This window comes from Suncus etruscus, chromosome 15, assembly GCF_024139225.1.
Source record: "Suncus etruscus isolate mSunEtr1 chromosome 15, mSunEtr1.pri.cur, whole genome shotgun sequence".
Classification (NCBI taxonomy): Eukaryota; Metazoa; Chordata; class Mammalia; order Eulipotyphla; family Soricidae; genus Suncus; species Suncus etruscus.
This window is the reverse complement of record NC_064862.1, coordinates 41,171,575-41,192,075: the sequence shown is the minus strand read 5'-3', so window position 1 is coordinate 41,192,075 and position 20,501 is coordinate 41,171,575. Positions and strand designations below refer to the sequence as shown.

Below are 20,501 nucleotides of genomic sequence, written 5' to 3'. Positions count from 1 at the left end.
TCATTATTGCTCTAGGTCTCAGTTAATCATGAAATTTTACAAATTAATTTAGTCAAGGTTCACCTGAAAGAGAAATTTCTCATCATATTAATGTTGTTTTTCTTTCTAGGTATACTCATTTAACGACTTTCACTCTTTTTATTTTAACATCATTGCTTTATTTCCCTCAATTTAGGTTTTAAGACACTTACATAATGATAATTTTAGGTGGACTTTCTTCACAGTGCTTCTTGCCTATGATTGATTATCATAAAGTTACTGTTATACAATAACTTTGTATATATACTGATATACACGTATAGTAGAGTTGTCCATGTTTGTATTATGCATGAAATTCTCTTTCAGATCTGCTAGGCAAAACCATAAAAAAAAAATTTTTTTTTGTGAATTTGAAATGATTTATCTAAACAATTGCCGGCTATTACATTTTAAGGAGCTTTTAGTTGATTCAGCTGAATTCTCTTTTCTTTTGCTCTATTTTGGATCCTTTCCAACAAATATTTTTTAGTATGAGTGAGTGTTATGGCCATATTTTTTGTGAAGTCTGTGTGTGTATGTCTTGTTTAGTGTCTGTCTGTTCTGCATATTTTGTATATAGTTTCCTTTTTCCTAATTTTATCTTCCCCAAATTAGTCTTCCTTATCCTTCCTTCTCTCTTCCTAGTCCTTAACATTTTAATTTTCAGGATTTCACATGTGCAACCCATCTCCTTCACCCACAACTACAAGCTTCCTGATCTCGGCGGGAAGAAGAAAACCATGACTGTTGGAGTTTTACACCATATATGCTGCAAACTTGTTGGAAATGAAGCCACCTGGGATTTGTGTCACAATGTAACACCAGAGAAAAGATCCATGGACAAGACCCACAGTCTCTGGATCCCAGTTAAACTGTGCTATCTGAATTTCTGGTTTTCCATCCACATACAAAATGCTATTGTTGACCGTTTCTACAATGGCTACCCCAAGATTGCACCGATCCCAAAGGAAATACAGAAGCCCAACCAACTTATGATGTAATGATGTAACGCTTGGGGATGCCCCAACACATGGATGACTGTACTGGCCTTCCTTCTTCATTCAGCTTGATGTTATCTCCTGTACAAGGCTTCAACCCGCTTTTCCAGACCCATCAAGTGTCTTCTGCCGGTCTTTTTGGAGTTCCAGACCCCTCATATTTACAGATTGGTATTGAACTCTATAGAAATTACATCTGTTGTTTTTCCTATAACTGTAATCCTTTGAAGTTATGTTTGGTACTACACTTCTTTTGACTATCGTAATTAATGTTTTTCTATTTTAGTTTTTAATATTAGGAATCGATGTTGTATTACATTAAGGTTTTGCTTTCTTGACTTTAGGTTTGTGAGTTAGATATTATTGTCTATAATTTCCCAAATGATATTTTTGTCTGTTCTCAGGGTTTTTTGCGTGGGCGCATCATAGGCAAAATACTAGGTTTATAGAAGGTTCCATCCATTTTGGATGGGCCCTCAAGTTGTTTATTTACACAGGGAGGGTCTCTGCCTTAAACATTTTGTTTTGGTTTGTGACTTAAGCTCCCATCTATAAATAGTCGACATCAATTTCAGACATCTTATGGACTTCAGACTGGATTAAGAACTTGGACTAAGTTCAGATACCTATTGATCATCATTGCAGTGGCTCCCCACTGTGCAGAGGGTGTATGTGCCTCTTCTTCCGAAATAAAGGCCTAGTTCAATGCCCTCAAAGATGGGCTTTCTGGTCTACCTGAACTTGAATGAAAATGGAGCTGGAGAGATAGCATGGAGGCCGAACATGGAGGTGAGGCATTGGCCTTTCATGCAGAAGGTCATTGGTTCAAATGCCGGTATCTGCCAGGAGCGATTTCTGAACGTGGAGTCAGGAGTAACTCCTGAGCACTGCCAGGTGTGACCCAAAAACGACCACCACCACCACCAACAACAACAACAAATAAAGAAAAGGTGCTTCTTCTTGCCTGCTACACAACCTTTCTGGTGTCTCTTAGAAAGATCTATGTACGTCTTAGATTTATCTTCTCAGGAGCTTGTAGTTGATTCCTTGATACATGTTTCTGGTTTTAGACACCCTGTGCTTAGGTTAGAAGTTTTTCTTTACATTTTCCTGTGATGCGCTTATGCAAACAGCCGCTCTTTTATTATTGACTAATTTTTCTTTTAATAATTGTAGACAATATTGTTTGTTTACTAAAAACAAAAGGGGGAATTGTTGTGTATGTAAATATTTTGGGGGATTACTATGTTGCTCACCCTAATCTGTGCCCTACCCTAGGGTGTGACCTGGCATTCTGCCCCCACCCTAGGGTAGGACCTGATTCTGCTTCCACCATTGGTTGGTATCTGATCCCACCATTGGGTGGGACCTGACTCTGGACTATAAGAGCAAGGGTCTGTGGAAGGCGGGGGCTTTTTTGCTGGCTGGAACTGAAGCTGAGTCTTTGGACTTCAGTTTTGTCCATCCGAATAAAGCAAATATTTCCACGAGCCTGACTGTCTGCGAGCTGTTTACCCGCCGTTTCACCTCAGAACCGTGGGCTAGACAGGGTGGCAGATGCGTGCTCCGAGCTGGAAGAAAAGGGCCTCATTCTCCATCCCTCCATCAGTCAACCTCTTCAGGGGCTGTCCTGCTACAGCAGTGTTTTTATGTGTTGCAGTGAAGCTTTCTCAGTAGCAGACATGTGCAGCTGTGGAGCTAAGCAGAGCAGCTGTGCTCTTTTGGGGGCACGCTAACGTGGGTGTGAAAATGTCTCTTCTTTGTCACAAAGCGGACCCTGCTGCCAGTCTATGTCAGCCTCTGTTTCCTGGACTGTGTGCGTTTTTTTTTTTAAACTACATATTGTTAAAATGTAAAGGCTGAGATGATAGCGCAAGTGGGGGGGCACATGTCTAAGTTGTGTGATGCTTGAGTCCCACTCTGGACATCATGTGCATTCAGCTCTAGCCCTCACTACTACTGGAGGTAGTCTCTAAAAGAACTTGTAATGGAATCAGCAGGAAAACAGTCCAGCTTCTTTACTAAGCTCCAAAAGACTATAATGGTCACTGACTCTTCCTAGGTGGTCTGATTAAGGCTGATTCTCCTGTAAATGATAGGGTTAGATTACCCTTTCTGCATGCAAGAACAGCTTTTTCTCAGTTGGGGTTAGATTCCCCTTTCTGCATGAAACCACAGCAGCTCATGCCACACTCTACACCACTATCGAAATGGTCAAGGTCCACAACCGAATCTTATCAACCTACTATACTACTAAATTTGTTTCAGATCTATAGCACCTGGAGTATGTGACTGTAAATGGCCACATGACACCTCCAAATTTTAGTTATGTCAATCTAGCAGTATCACAGGAAGTTTGATGGGCAAATTACATAGAAATCTACCAAGGTCAGTGAGCTTAACCAGTAACACAGAAGGCTCAATTAGCACCAATCAAAGCTCAGTAAATCCTTAGACACTGTCTTTAGTAACACGAAGAAAATACAGAATAATTATTTCAAACTGTCCCTAATTGATCTAAGTTTTGATAATTCTTGATATAACAGTCTTCATGCTGGTCATAATAAAAAGCAGAGCTGCCAAACCTGGGTATTGTGTTTTGGAGGGCACAGGCTGGTTGAGCTTTGATCTATGTAGCCCTGTCAGCACTACCAGAATCTGGTGGGCCCATGCCATAGATAAGAGTAATGCAGTCCGAACCTGTGTAGTTGAGGCAAGAAGAGTTTTGGCAAGAAGTCTGTAACACTGCATAGTACAGAATATTCCATTGACAAACACTCCGAGGCAATTTCTTCTGAGGACTGATACCTAGGCCCAAGGGAAGAGACATGGTGGACAAGAAATCTGGCCTCTGACATTAGCCTTGTGGGTATCTTATTTCCTTGAGTCTTCTGTGAGTGTGGTAGACGTAATAGCCTAAAAACCTAATCCACAGCATGGTCTTTGAATGGCAAATTATTTGAATGACAAGATAATATTTGCTAATTGCTTACCAAAGAGGTGACCATGAAGGTAGCACAGTACCAAGTGAAACTGTGCTCCTGGAAGTGGGAGAGAGCCACGGATAGGGCAACTCTTACTCCCTCAGGGAACCACTCTTACTCCTCAAGGAAGATGGAGTCCTGCAACTGAGAACTCACTACCACCTGGGGCAGGCAAAAATAAAGTTCTCTTGAGGTCAAGAAGAAACTGCCTCCATCATATATTGACCTAGCTCCACATCCTCAAGAGTAATCTTGGAAGAGATGCTAAGTTGATGCAAATAACAGGTACATCAGTCTCTGGGGCTACTTTGGGGAGAGGCACAGCAAACTGAGTACCCGCCCTACCAAAACTCCAGCAATCACACCAACTGCACAGCCTCCACCATATAAATGGCCCAGACTCACTGCATCATGACTAATCTCTGAAGAGATGCCAAGTTGACAAAACTTCCAGGTACATCAGAGTTCAGGCTGAAAACTCTGAGACCTTCTCGAAGTGGACACAGGCAGCATTCTAGTCTCACCTCCATCCGCATACTGTCCAAAGCTTCAGCAGCCACACCACATTCCATGGCCACCATCATGTAAATGCCCCAACTTCATAGTTTTATGACTAATCTTGGAAAAGATACCAAAGCAATGAAACTCACAGGTATACCCATATTTGGAGCCTTTTTGCAAAGGGGGTTTGCCAAGAATTCCCCCAGTTCTATAGATCATGAAGCTACTGGGGCATGTGGGCGGCATATGTGGCCCACAAATTCCTCCAAATTCCACAGTATGACAAGTCAAGAGGAGCACAGCAAATTAGATGGAACTGTAGCAAAAATGTCCACTTAGTTTAGTAAGTGAAAAAGGCTTCACTAGCAGCAAACAGCTCAATAAATCCTCAATCTGACTAACACCAATTGTGAGAGATAAATTTTTCACAAATTTTCTTTTACAGAGCCATTTACTTCTTTTTTTTTTTTTTTTTTTTTTTTTTTTTTGGTTTTTGGGCCACACCCGTTTGACGCTCAGGGGTTACTCCTGGCTATGTGCTCAGAAATCGCCCCTGGCTTGGGGGGACCATATGGGACGTCGGGGAATCGAACCGCGGTCCTTCCTTGGTAGCGCTTGCAAGGCAGACACCTTACCTCCAGCGCCACCTACCCGGCCCGCCATTTACTTCTTACAATTTCAATTACCACGTTGTTTTAAAAAGCAATACAAAGTAAATTGTTTTGTGCCTGTTGAGGGGGCAGTCTTGGGGAATGGATGGGAAACTTGGAACATTGGTGGAGGAAAGGCCACAGTGGTTGAGGAATTGATGTTGGAATATTGAATAACTGAAACAACTGTATTATGAACAACTTTGTGAACCATGGTGTTTAAATAAAGTTAGAAAAAAAGTTACCAGGAAAAATAAGGTTGGTGAACTGTGTGGGTGGTGGGCAGAGATTTCTACATTCACTTTCTGTTACTACTATAACTCAGAGCAAGGATCTGTCATCTTCTTACACACTCAAAAAAGGTCTAAAATAGAGTAAAATGCCTCAATGGGAACAAAACAAATAAGCTTAATTTAGTAAATTCATAGACTACTAGACGTTGCCACTTGGCTTTGTGGAAATTAGCTAACAATGTAATGGCTTAATATTTTTGTCTTGTGGGCATACTTGGCAATGCTCAGGAGTTTCTCTGGCTCTGCACTCAGGAATTATGCCAACAGTGCTTGGGGAAATATATGGGATGGCAGGGATTGAGCCTAGGTCAGTTGCATGCAAAGCAAGCATCCTACCCATTGTTTTACTGTTCCTGGTTCCTGTTTTGTGTTGTCTTTATGTCACACTTGGTAGTGTTCACTGCTCCTGCAGTGCTGGGGGACATATGTGGTAGGGGGGAATTAAGCATTGGCCACCTGCATATGCACCTTAAAAAAAAGAAGAAAAGGGCCTGGAGAGATAGCACAGTGGCGTTTGCCTTGCAAGCAGCCGATCCAGGACCATAAGTGGTTGGTTCGAATCCCAGTGTCCCATATGGTCCCCCGTGCCTGCCAGGAACTATTTCTGAGCAGATAGCCAGGAGTAACCTCTGAGCACCGCCTGATGTGGCCCAAAAACAAACAAACAAACAAAAAAAAAAAAGAAGAAAAGTCAATTTTCATGGAAAATTCATGTCAAATGACTATTCAAAAGCTTACAAAGAAGAACTGATGTTTCATATTAACAGTTGATTATTTGCTACAGACATTAGATGGATTTCTCCAATGGACTTATTACTCCTCTGCAGAAAGACTGATTGTGTTGCTCAAGTGAGTTGTGCCTAGAGGATAATATTTTAGCAGCAGTATGTGTGTGTGAGGGGGAGAGAATAGATTAAATAAGACAAAATAATCTGGAGGTTTTCTAGAGGAAAAAAAGATGTATTATGATTTGAATTTTTCTGGCATGTAAATAGCCTACTGAAAAGTGCTGTTGAAGTGAACAGTAACTGAAAGGCAGTAGTGAGTGGCAAAGCTGCAGGCAAGCAGAGGTATATAGTCCACACATTTTAAGAACCCCAAAAAACCACCACAGACCACAGAATGTTTATATCAGAAAGTCCCAAACCTAACTGGCTTAAAACTCCCTTTTAGGAACACACACACGCACACACACACACCTCAGTAGGAACACACACACACACATACACACACACATACACCCCTCAGTGCCTGTCTAGAAATCTACCTTCTTTAAAGTGCCCCCTAATTGCACCCTGGGCTATCACATCCCAGATTATTCCTGTATTCTCTGGACATGGGACCATCTGCTTTAGAACTAGATGAAGTGACTTATGCACCCCTAAGTTGAAACAACTTCCCTAGTATCATATTGGATTAGAATAGGAATACTCTGAGAAATGCAGGTGATTAAGGAGGCTGCTCTATTTCTCATTTATGTTTTTTTTTGTTTGTTTTGGGGCCACACCTGGAAGTGCTCAGGGATTATTCCTGTCTTTGCACTCAGAAATTATATTCCTGGCAGGCTTGGGGTACCATATGGGATGATCAAATCTGGGTTAGCCGTGTGTGAGGCAAATGCCCTAGCTACTGTGCTTTCACTCTAGCTCTCCTTTATGTTTTTAATTTGGAGTTCACATTCCATGGTATTTGGAGGTCCTCCTGGCTTGGTGTTCAGAGGTCAGTGGTGGTGGAGCTCAGGGGACTATGATGTGTCAGGGGTTGAACTTGTTCTCCTACATGCAAATCAAATACTCCAGCCTATTCTGGAATCACTTTGTTCCTTTAGTTTTCTTTTTAACCTAAAGTCAACTCACTATGAAGACTCCTGAGATGGGAAAATTCAACTAAGTACGTCTAGAGAAAGTAGAAAAAACATATACATGCTCAGTTGATATACATGGTGCCTGAAAGCAAAGACCAGTATCTGAATCTGAGAAGAAAATAAGCAAAGGTTTGAAGAAAGGCTTCCATGGAATGGGGGATGTAGAGATTAAAAAATCACAGAGTATTGAGGTGGTAGTCTACTGTGGTCATCAACTTGTCTCCACTTTACCATATAGGATGAGGGTCAAAAGCCAGTTTCACTACAGCCTCTGATTCCGACACAGGGAAGTACCGCCCTTTCAAAATTGTCAGGTCTGGGAGTAAGAGTCAGGCTGGAAGGGGTAAGGCTGCTTGGAGATGCTTGGTGCTCTGAAGACAGCTGCTGCCAGAGGAGAGAGATGCAAGCCAAGGACATAGAGAATAAACATATGGTCTCTTTAGAAAAACACCGTTTGTTAGTGAACAAAATGGAACAGGCTCCTAGTGGTGGGGAATCAGGTATCACAATCTCCCAGGGTACTTTCAGGGAACAGCCAGAAACCCCCTCTTCATCTCCACTTTGGAGGCCCTGAGTGTCTTTCTCTTCACACACATGTGAGCCCTGATGGCAGTGGGAAGACATTGCACAGAGGATGATCCTGACATGGGGGTCAATGCTTTCTCTCTGGTCAGGCTTGTCCTCAGCCTTCTCCAGACAGCCAGAGGCAATCTGGTTTGTCTCCAGGGGAGCTGGACATATTAAAGCAGAAATAGAAAGATGGGCCCAAATTTGGAAATTTTGCATTTTATTTCCAACATAGACTCTAAAAGCCTCTTCAAGCACGAGTTATGGATGTCAGTGCTTTGACTTATAGGAACTTCACAGAAAGGGAAAAGTTCTACAGAGGTTTGTGGTAAAACCTGAGACCAGGACATAGGGTCCCAGTGGAAGAACAGGTGGACAGAGAGGACTGAATTTTCTGTCTGTATCATATGTGAAGCAGAGAGCCTCATAAGCAAACCTATGTCACATCACAGGTCCTTAATGGACACCTGTCTGAGGCATGACATAATAGTGAGCAGCCTCCAAACCAGTCTTCTCTGCTCTCCCATCCAGAGTCTCATCCAATTGTTCAACTCAAAGGGGTGTGTGGCTGTCCCACCATCTGACTGGAGCCTGGAATAACACTTCTAACCTGGAATTGAATGCCTATTTGTTTTCAGGGAGGGGTTTGGGTTTGTTTATTTTTCTCTCAAAAGGCAAAATATGCCATAAAAATAGCTGTGGAAACCTAAATTTCTATCCTGGTTCTACTGCTCACCTCAGCCAACTTCTATTTCTTTGTGTCTTAAGTTTTCTCATTTGAAAATAGGGACAAAAACATCTGCCTCTGAGCAGAGATGCTAAGAACAAAAGGCTAGTAGGGCCCATAAATGCTTTCTGTAAAGTCCTAATTAAATGTTACCTGCTGTGCCTTTGAAAATCAAAGTCCAGCCTGTGAAATACTTGGAAAGAATCTTAAAGCAGAAGCAGATTTGAAAAAAGCATTTAAAATTTTAAGGATGCTACACGTAGCTGGAATCTCTCCTCAATTCCTGTCTTGGTGGGTGAATAAAATCATTTAATGGAGAGATTGACACATGGGTGGAGAGCATGAAGCATAAACCAAATTTGATTTCTGGCACCAGCTTCCTCTCTCCATCTCCTACTTCCAGTATTCCTGGATGTAGTAGCTCTAGAGATCCAGAGCACTACATGGTGTGATGATCCGTATCCTCAGAGCGATCATCTGGCCAGGGTGGCCATGTATTACTACGAGTCCCCTTAGCACTCTTTGGGAGGCTTCACCTCCCCAAATTCATCTTATAATAGAGAAAAGGCAAAGGCTTGTAAGAGGAACCAGCACAAAATAGTGGCTGTTCCTGAAAACTAACCAGACACTCTGGTCTGCTGACAGGTATGAAACCCCTCGTGAAGCCAACTGCACTTTCCTACTAGACTGTGCTGCAAGCACTGTGTCCCCCAACAGAAGGAACAGTCTCTCTTCACTAAGCAAACTTGTAAGGGGTGGGTAGAAGGTGCGCAGGAGTTGGGATGGGAAACATATAAAACAAAACTGTCCTGGCTTAGAGAACCACTCACCAAGGCTGTTCAATTGCTACTGCACATGGACACAGCTGGAGATGGGGTGAGGAGCATCATAATAAATCTCTAAGTATTGGGGACAAAGGAATCAGATATCTGAGGCAGAACTGCAAGGGCGTAAAGCCAGGAAGAATGAGTCATCTAGAGAAGCATGGGGGCTCAGCTTGTGTTGCTTCAAGGAGGGTCAGGATAAGGGGTCCCAGTTAAGGGACCCTGAAAAGAAGTTCTAGCTGACAGAATGGATTTGATTTTGATCTGCCTTCCAAAGATTCCCCACTTTGTTGGTTTTTTTTTTTTTTTTTGATTTTTTTTTTTTTTTTGGTATTTGGGCTACATCAGGTAGTGCTCAAGGCTCAAGTGCTCCTGGCCTCGCATTCACTTTGGTGCCAGAGATCTAACTGGGATTGGCCTGTGCAAAACATATGCTCTCCCCACTGCCCTCCTCACTTCCTTGACCCCCCACACCTGGCTGGCTCACCAAATATGTACAGGGCTCCCCAACCAGACTTCTGCTCCCCATAAAGTGCCTCCTCAGTGATATCCCCAGTCTCTCCACATCCCCAGTGTGCTCTTTCTTTTCCACTCACTATGCCAGGCCCTGGGATCCTCTCCCTTGTTCAGGAGACATGGAACATTCCCACTCTCTGTGGTGCCATTTGCTGCACAGGCCTGAACAATCCAGGGATGGCTGTTGGACAGTGGTTTGGGGTGGAGGGGATCTCATATGCTCTCCTGCCTTTTTTCTGGCTTGCACTCCAGTCAGAGGGCCACAGCCAGGACCTGATAAATCTGTTGGTGCCTCATAAATACTCTGGATCCTTTGTTCTACTTTTCACAGAACAGATTCTTCTGTATATCATCTGAGTGAGCATTCAGAACCAGGTTCAGTTCAGTGGGTAGGGAGCTTGACTTACACTCAGTTGACCTGTCTATCTTCTGTGTCCGTATGGTCCCCTGAGTACCACCAGCAGAGACTCTTAAGTACAGAGCCAGGAATAAGTCCTTTGAATGGTCAGGTATGATCCCCAAATAAAATAAAATAAAATAAAATAAAATAAAATAAAATAAAATAAAAAAGAAATCCAGGACCCTTTGCCAATCCCCCAACCCTCACTACACTCTTTGAGCTTTTATAACTCTGTGCATTTACATATGTTGATCACTCTGCTTGGAAAGGCTGAACCCATTTATTTGGGGTGAAAATATCACTCAGCTTTCTGGGGGGCCAGCAAACACATGGTATCTGTGGCCAGGCCCTTACCTCTTGGGAAGAGTGAATGTTCCTATGATTGCTCCCACAGAATTTACACTGCAGCTGTCTGAGCCTTAATCCAGGCTGGGCAAGCAGTTTCCTAACTCATGCTGCCCTTTAGATTGACTTCTTTGAAGGGCATCACTTTTGGAACTTATTATTGAGTGATTAGTGCTTGAAATACTTACCTCACAGACTGAAGATGCTGGTCTTGGCTTCAGTAAATTAATGTTGGAGAAACAAAAGGGCGACACAAGATTTTTTAAAAACTCGCCTACCACCTTCAACTTGTCTTTTACTAAAAAAATGTCCTTGTACAGAGTCCAGAGTTAAGAGGAAAGAAGTTTGTAGTAGTAATGCACAGGAAACTCAGAGAAAGGTTGACCACCCAGGGAAGGCAGGCCACTGTGTAAAATGCATTTAATTAGAATGTAGGGCCCAGAGAGATAGCACAGTGGCATTTGTCTTGCAAGCAGCCGATCCAGGACCAAAGGTGGTTGGTTCAAATCCCGGTGTCCCATATGGTCCCCTGTGCCTGCCAGGAGATATTTCTGAGCAGACAGCCTGGAGTAACCCCTGAGCAACGCCAGGTGTGGCCCAAAAACCAAAAAATAGAATGTAACTAAGTCCAGACTCATTGTCCATTTAGCTCAGATATGACAGACAACCACACATTCCATTCCAAGGAGTGGGCTGGGAGGTACTGGGGCACTCAGGAGGATCTGAGCCCTTTATGGTACAGTGAGTGGGAATGAGTGTGAGGGCACAGGGATTGTCCCTTTATGAAGGACATCAATGCCATTCCACAGCTGAGGCCCATTCTTGGGCCTCCTCACACCTGAAACAATTTGGAGAGGGCAGAGATGTGGCAGAATGGTACCTCTGAGCATACACACCACAATGCTGTCGATTCTAGCCCCACATAGTCTATAAGACACAACTTGAAAAGATCAATCATGTGAAGGAGAATGAAGCTGAAGCATTAATTAGAAAGGAGATAGGAAGAGGTGCTTAGACAGTTGGGGTGGGATTCTGGGGACTCTGAAGTTCTAGGTAAGCCCAGGACTACAGTGGACTTGTACCTGTTAGAAAAAGTTCAGCTGAAGAATGGAATGTGTAATGGGAAAGATCAATTCAAGTAACAATTCTCTACTTGACTTGAGGGCCAATGCTGGATTCTCTACTCAGTTTTACAACCTCTCCTCCACTCACCACTGTTCAAAAGCCTGATAATATGTTCATACTGCTCTAAAATTTGCACCCCCATAGGAATATAACCAAACAGACATTCATTATTTTAAGTTATCAGTTTCTCTTCCCAGGCTTCACCACTTCCTGTCCATGTGGTCTTGCAGGTGTTGAGGGGTAAATAGACCGGTACCCTTCAAGCTTTTCTACCTGCATCATTTGTGGACCAGAGGTTGATGACCACTGTTCTAGATTGCTGGAGCCTCCTAGGGTCTGAGTAATGTTAAATGAGATGGGTTACACATAAATCAACTGCTCCAAGATTGATGATCAGAAACAAAAGAACAAGTAAGAATAATTCATGTTATCTTAGTATCCACAGACCATGAGGTCCAGACTTCAATGGAAAATTTGAAGCAAATTCCAATATATTGCCCCCAAATATGCCACTTTTGTGTAAGGACTATTTTGAATTTAAGGCAATGAAAAGATAGCGAACACAGAATTCTCTGGCCTATTTGTAATAAGAAGCAGGTAGAGCATTAGAGCATTCACAGAAGTAGAGCGTAAGCCTTGCACAAGGCTAACCCTGGATCCATCCTGAGCTTTTCAGGAGTGATCCCTTAGCATCGAACCAGGAATATCTGAGCACTGTTGGGCGAGGCTTCCCAAATTCCACCACTGCTGAATATAAAGACATCCAAAAAATAAAAGTTTAACTAGAGAGTTAATAGTCTGAGGAGAGTAACCCCTTTTGAGATATAAAGACCCACTTATGCTTGATAAGCATTAGACATAAAATATGTCTGTTAATAACTGCCCTTCCTCTCATGTTGTTTGACACTAAACAATAAACAATAGTATGTGGAGGACAGTGTAGGCGCTCAGTTCACAAGACCCCTGAGCCCATGCTTTTCTCTATTATGTTTGCCTTGTTTTCTTTGGTTTTTGGGCCACACCCGGCGGTGCTCAGGGGTTACTCCTGGCTGTTTGCTCAGAAATAGCTCCTGGCAGGCACGGGGGACCATATGGGATGCCGGGATTCGAACCAACCACTAACCACCTTGAGTCCTGGATCTGCTGCTTGCAAGGCAAACACCGCTGTGCTATCTCTTCGGCCCCTGCCTTGTTTTCTTAATTCTCATGGCACCCTTGCTTCAGGCTCACTCACCTGGGGCTGGATTTCAGCACATCATGGAGTGCCCCTCCTTACTATCACATTAGGAAAAGAAAAACAACTATTTTCACTGGAGTGAGAAAGTCGGCATAGAGATGAGTCTGTACAAACCTACTTACAATAAATCTTATTTTCCACCAGGTTTCCCCAGGTATCTTCTTTCCCACAATTCACTATCCCTAGAAGAAACCTCCTTTAGATCTCATCCCTTTCCCACATCATCTCCCATTGTGGGTTTCCTCCTCCTTTCCTATGAAGCTCCTGTGTGCATTTGTAATAAACTCTCTTTTTCCTATTAACCTGGCTCTTTTGTTTCCTTGTAAACATCTTGTTATAAATTTAATTCATAGGTCCCAATCACCAACCACCGGAGTGCAAAAAAAGCAGCTTTTTTTCAGTCCCCACACCCTACAGTTTTCACCTGAGGTTTGCACATGACAAGAAAGGGAAGGCAATAGGGCAGGACAGACACTACCTCAAGTGAAAAAGGTGTAGTAGTGTAGTGCAATGCTTTTCATAATGCTTGGAACCTCAGACATATAAAGGCAGGAAAGTGAGGAGCATGGTGACACAGGGTCATACAGGTAAGCAGCTTTCTAAAAACTCTGTCAGGCAGGGTTCTGGGGGAGTTAGAGGCTCTTGGTGTACCCAACAATAGCAGTTGAAGGGCCTGGGGAGAGAAAACAGCTCTCCCCAAGGCACAATAGAGATTTAATTCTGTGCATAAGAAAATGCGCTCTAGGCAGAACTGCAAAGCAGATTTGGCTGGATAGGGAGCGAAGAAGACAGTGATCCCTGGACGTGTCTACCCTGTACTGCTGCAGTCAGACTTTCATAACTGTCCCCAGGTTTGTCCCTGGGGAAGAAAGTGACCAGCTCATTGGTTGACTCTGGGATATTGTGTCCCCTATAGTATGTGGAACCTCCAGTTACATCCCCAAATCTGTTTACTTCCTCCCCTTCTTCATCAGCTCCCCCTCTTCTTTCCTCCATTTTTTAACTCTGTCTCTCCTACTTAGATCTTCAACACTAGCCTGGGGTTCTGATAAGGATCTTTCCACTTTCCTCATTTATGTGGTGAAACAAGGAAGGAAGTGAACACAGCTGATTTTGGGTGGTGTAATTGTGAAAAGTGTTTGCGTATTTTCCATGTTTTCTGTAATTGTGAAAATTTTTAAAATTTAAAACATAGAAACAAATTTTTAAAAAAGAAGGAATAGATCAACATCCCAGGTCTTATGCTTAATCCCCTGCACTACATGATCAGCCTTATTGGGTGTGGATCCTACAAAAAGAAAATAGGGCCAGAGAGATAGTACAGGGGTGCAGGTAGTTGCCTTGCATACAGCTGACCCCACAGTTTGATTGGACACTACATAGGGTCTCCCGAGTACCACTAGAAGTGAGCCCTGAGCATCTCCAGATGTGGCGACACCCTCTTTCCCAGTAAAAGGAAAACATTTTGGGTGCTGGATATAAAATTTTAGAAATTTAGTCAAAGTTTTTCTTCTGGGGCCAGAGAGATAGCATGGAGGTAAAGCTTTTGCCTTGCATGCAGAAGGTTGTTGGTTCGATTCTCGGCATCCCATATGGTCCCCCGAGCCTGCCAGGAGCAATTTCTGAGCATAGAGCCAGGAGTAACCCTGAGCACTGCTGGTGTGACCCAAAAACCAAAAAAAAAATTGTTTTTTCTTCCTTATTGTTAGGCTCTGTTATTCTTCCTTTAGTGGGATCACGGAAGGGGAGAGAGAGTTTGCAGCTGCGAATCTCACATGAGTGCCCAGCAAAACACAGACTAGACAAAAGAGCTAAGAAGTGGAGCTGGAGGAAACAGGACTGTTGCTCTGCACTGTTGCTCCTCAGTGGGCATGAGCACAATGGTGACTTGAGCCCCAGAGGGATGCATGAAAGTTTCTTCCATGTCTTTGATCATCTTCTTCAGCCTCACAGTTCATGGCCCACTCATGGCCATCCAGGTGTCCAAGGATGGATGGGGCAATCTAAGAGAGCCCATCCTTTGGGGGAAGGAATATACACACAGTTCCCGGGATCAGGTCACCACGTACTATCATACCATTTTCATTGCTGTTGCATAGCTCACTGTCGCCATTTGTCTGTGCCTTTTTTATCAGTTACAAAAAAAAATCACCATCAGGGTTGGAACAATAGTATAACAGGAAGGGCACTTTCCTTGCATGTAGCCAATCTGGGTTTGATCCATGAGCAGAGAGAGAGCCAGGAGAACTGCCAGATATATCCAACAACAACAAATACCTCCCCGCAAAGTCACCATCACCCTTGCCAAACACCCTGAAAAAATATTCCAGGACAGAGTAGATACTGGCACAGGAAGTCAAAAAATTTTTTTTCTAAATGAAGTCCTTGTAGATATGGTGTGAGAATTGAAAGAGATCACAAATAGATGCATCTAGCCTGAGCCTCAGCTGATCTGGGCTTTTCTTCCTGTCTGAGTCTCTTGGATAGAGTCAGGGGTGACTTGCTTGTATATACCAAGGAACCACAGGATCACAGAACGAGCAGTTCTCCCTAACTATATCCACACACCTTTCCTTTTTGACTCAGGACCATTCCACAGCCAGCACCACACCCCACACATCTGTACTTCCTATTGCGCAAGACCTGTCATTCTGTCTGTTCCACTGTATAGCAGCTGCCATCTGACCTAACTAAAGCTACCCAACAATAAAATGATTTGGAATTCTCCAGCTAGCTTACCGAATTGATTTATTTTTTAATCATCTATTGCTTTCTCTGCAGTAATTTTTTTCATTTAGCAGTATTTATTGCTGCTACTTCTTTCCCTAAATAAAATTCTATTGTGTTTTCACTTCTGATGATTTAAGATGTTCTTTTATGTGGTTTTAACCCATTAGTTAAAAACTTTCAGTAGTAGTATGCTAATTTCTAGACTACAATTATCTTCCTGTTTATGTTTTCTGATACTCTTTAGTTTCTCTGATACCTGTCAAAATACCTTGCTGGCACAATTGAGAGCATATGGGATGCTGGGGATCAAAACTAGGTTGACCACGTGGAAGGTGTCTTACTCACTTACTCCAATCCCAAGAGATATATTTTGGGAGGATGTTAGGTATATGGTTAATTCAAATTTTAATTTCTGGTTTAAGAACAGCGAACAAAGAATTTCTCTACTTGAAGAGTAAGTATGTTTGAGACTGTTTAGAGCAAATAAAAATAAGAGTATTAAAAAGATTAAATACTAATATATACTCTTAAATATTGAGATCAGGAGTTATAATGATAGTACAGCATATAGACCACTTGTCCTGCACACAGCGATGTGGGTTTGACCCCTAGCACTTCATATGTTCTCCCAAGCCCCAGGAGTAATTCCAAAGTGCAGACCCAGTTGTAAACCCTGAATATCACAAAATGTGGCCCAAACCCCCCCCAAATTTTTTTTGAGATCAATAAAGTGATATCTTAAAGGTATAGTTTCAAAATTTCATAAGATAAAGGACAACCTGCTGATACGCATTGGATTCTCTGGCATTTCCCCACTTTTTAGTAGAACAAAAATGAAACAAGTGAAGAAAAATACAACAGTGAAATGTGTCTTTAAGTAATGAAATAATTTGTTTTGTAGACCTCAGTCTTTAGCCCTGCCATTTGGCTTTCATCCTAAGAAAGCAGAAGCTGTGTGGAGAGCTGCTGGGTGCATGAACGCAGCTTTATCAAAGATCACTCTGAAAGCCCCACCCATTTCTGAGGGAGCCATAGGGCTGGTTCTCCTGGGACCAGCTGATCCTACCTGTCTCCAGCCATTTCAAAGAAAGAAATGACATTGGGGTGGGGACAGGAGAGAGGTGCTGCAGGGACTGTGTTTGGCTTTGAAAACTATAAAATGAGTATGGAGACCTTTCTTTTGGCTTCTCCACCATCCACTTCAATGAGAAATGGTAAAGGCATTTTTCTACTCAGTCATGAGGCTCTGGGGAATGACTCTTTGGCTGTGCTATTTCTCAGCTGACCATACAATTTTCACCTGCTCCCTCTGATCAGTTGTAGTTTAAAGAAGCTGAGCACTGAAGCTGTGGGTGGAGAGGCAAACAGGAAGTCTATTGTCCTAAGCACTCATTTCAGCCTAATAACCTTACAGGCAAGCTACTTATTAACTAGCAAACCATTATAATAAACCCTGTATTTACAGTCCACATCCATGTTTTATCAGGACTGGATAGGGGGCCAATACCAGAGATAAAAACAACCCTGGGTTTACATGGACAGAATCTCCTTCTGAATATAGTCATTTCCATTTCCATTTCTCACCTCAGTTGTTCCCAGAGAAGCTTCCTGCAGAAAAATGAATCCCCTCAGTTGACCATGTGGGGTGGCATTCCACACTTCTGGCTTGCAAACAGAAAAGGAATTCCCCATAAAAAATCAGACATCACCACTCTCTTTGGGCATTTGTCACTGAATTTTCCTAGCCTCTTTTCTTGAAGGGATCATCGCAATTGAGATACAGAATAGTTGGTGGAGCAGAACACATGCAACGAACGGGGGGACAACAACGTCGCAGCCCAGGAAGGCCTTTTGCTTTCTGGCGAGAAACTGCGGCCCCATGCCAGCCTTTCCTTTTATATAGTCCTAGGAAGCGTCAGAGAGAACAGAAAATGAACCTGCAGCAGCGGGGGAACTAACTAGGCAGGCCCGGGTCCGCCCCTTTTCCACTTGATTGTACTTTGGCATTTGGGGCTTTCCTAACACCCTAGCCCTAAAGACCAAAATATATGTATATATAAATAAATAAATTAGCAACTCTTTCTAAATGAAGTATTCCTCTTTGACCACAGTTTCTTCCTTCGTTGAGTTCTAAGGCCACGACGATTTCAGCCAGCCAAAAAAATAAAATCTCCAGGGAGGGCTGCCGGCGCGAGGCGCGAGCGCTGTCCATTTCAGCACCAGCCTTTGGGCCAGACGCCATCAGCAACCACCCTTTGGGGGCCCGGAAAATTGGGGTGGCCGAAACGCGCCAAAGCAGGAGTCGGGTGTCAGCTGGGGCGGGGGAAGCCGAGGGTGCTTCTTCACACATCGCCCCAAACGGACCCCCCTCTCCCCCAAATAACCAAGCAAGCCTTTCTAAGCTCCTTGCCACGCGGCCCTGGTTGGTGCATGCAAAAGGTATGGAAAGAGGATCCCCAAGAGCCCGGGGAGTGGGTGGGCTGGGATGGGGGTGATTCTGATCCTCAGGAAGCCCCAAGTTCTCCGAGTACTCTACCCGAGGGTCTGGCAACAAACAGCTTGGGCTTCCTTCCCCGACGCCGTCGACACCCACCTGTGCGTGCGTTTGTGTGCAAGCAAGCGGAGCACGGCGGGCTGGGCGCTAGGCGAGCTGGACCTGGGAACCCCAATATGATCGAGCGTCGTGTGGGGCTCCCACACGTATACCTGGAGGTCCCGGAGGCAGAAGCGGTCCCGGTACCAGTTCCAGTTGCAGAGACTTTCCCACTCCCTCAAGGTCTGGGCTCGCCCCGAGTTCTGCAAGCCCAGGCGGGGCTGGGGTTCACTCACTCCGCCCCCCGACACACACACACAGACACACACACGCGCGCGCGCCCGCTCGCACTTACCAGGAGCCGCGGGCGCTGCTCACGCGCGGGCTTTGCTGGCTTTGTCTCCTCCGGCGCGCGGCCTCATCGCCCCCCACGCGGGTCGCGGGGCCTGGGCGGGTGGGAGGGGAGGCGAGCCCGAGCCCCGGGGTCTCCGCGCCGCGTCACGGTTCCCTGTCCGCCCCGCCCCGCCCAACCCTCAGCTGGACCGAGCCAGCCAGCGCCAGGCGAGGCCGGCCAGTGCCCCCGGAGCCGGGCCGGGCCGGGCCGGGCCGTGGGAGACGCGAGGGTCGTCCCGCGCGCGCCCCCCTCCCGCCCTCCCCGCGGGGTCTCTCGCCAGGCGCGCGGGACGGGAGGGGCCGGGAACTCCCGCCCGCCGCCGCCTGCGTCACTGCTGCGTCATCGGGGCTCCCTCGGCCCGGCCCGGCCCCGCCCCGCCCCGCTGCAGAAGGGGAAGGCGAGGCGAGGCAGGGCTGGGCTGCTGCGGGAGGGGTGGGTCGGGGCCCAAGGCTTTGGGTCTTGGGACAACGCTGGCCGGTTCCTGTCCATTCATTTATCCGCTCAAGCATACCTAAAGATCAGGGGCTGGAGCGGTGGTGGCGCAAGCGATAAGGCGTGTCTGCCTTGCACGCGCTAGCCTAGGATGGACCCCCAGCATTTTCCCATAGGGTCCCCCAAGCCAGGAGCGATTTCTGAGCGCATAGCCAGGAGCAACCCCTGAGCGTCAAATGGCTGTGGCCCCCAAAACAAAATATACATACATGTATATAAAGACATATATAAAAACAAAATATATAAATATATACATATATATACTATTATAAATATATAATATGACATAATTTATATTTACATATATAATTATATATTATATTATATTTTATATTATATATATATATACCGGGGCTGGAGTGATAGCATAGCGGGGAGACCGTTCGCCTTGCACTCACTCGGCCCACCTGGATTCGATCCCCGGCCCATATGGTCCCCGAGCCTGCCAGGAGTGATCTCTGAGCCCCAGAGCCATCAGGAGTAACCCCTGAGTGCCTCCCGGTGTGGCCCATCCCCTCCCCAAATACCATAAGGCCTTGCCTCTCCAAATGGGGTGCAATACGTGTCAAATCCACGGGGCGTTGTCTCCACCCACAAGGCCTGCTGACCGTGAGTGAGCCGTGGCTTAATAACGGGAAAGGGAGAGCCCCTAAAGAGCCCTACATTTGGGGGGGGGCTCCCAGAGTGGAGGGCTCCTCCCTCTCTCGGTCAGGCAGCTCTCAGAAAGGCAGCGAAAATTCCCCGTGTTAGTGGAGAGAGAAACTGTTTCTCAGAGGAAATCTTTGGCAAAGCCTCATTCCGCTTGTAAAAGCGAGATTTAAGATCTCTACATTGTGAAGAAAATAAAATCTAGTCTCCACGTCGTGAGTCTCTTTATCCTGAGGCAGAGCAGCGCAAGCGGTTGCTATGCATTTTTTGACGCCTGGCAGAACAAAAACAAACCTTTGGAATAGAGAAGCAACAAACACAGTGTAAGCGATATTAGCAGGATTGGTAGGAAAAGAAGGCAGATATAAACCCCGGATCCCTCCCAAGGCAGAATGGTCCCAAGCAACACTGGGTGTAAGCTAAGCTATAGAGCACTCCAAGCGTTGTGTAGGGGCACTGGGTAGCAGGGTCTGAGCAGAATTTCATCTTAGGGCCCTGCATTAAATCTCTGGCCCTGTTGGCGATCCAGTCGTCCCCAGACCACTCTCAAAGGCCCTTCCCCCATTTTTTTTTAAAAAAAGGACAAACATGAAATCCTGACTGGCAAGAAATATTTCATTAAAATATGCCTCCAGTGTAAGATGTGATTCAGTGC

At 44.8% G+C, this 20,501-nt stretch overlaps 1 protein-coding gene across 1 annotated transcript in view; it reads right to left on the bottom strand.

Annotated features, from left to right (window-relative positions):
- GNG4 (G protein subunit gamma 4) overlaps positions 1 to 18,811 on the bottom strand; it is a 75,801-nt gene extending 56,990 nt beyond the window's left edge. Inside the window, exon 1 of the mRNA XM_049789032.1 lies at positions 18,668 to 18,811. The gene's annotated coding sequence lies outside the window, so the exon portion shown is untranslated. The remainder of the gene's footprint in view (positions 1 to 18,667) is intronic.
- Between the last annotated feature and the right edge of the window lie 1,690 nt (positions 18,812 to 20,501).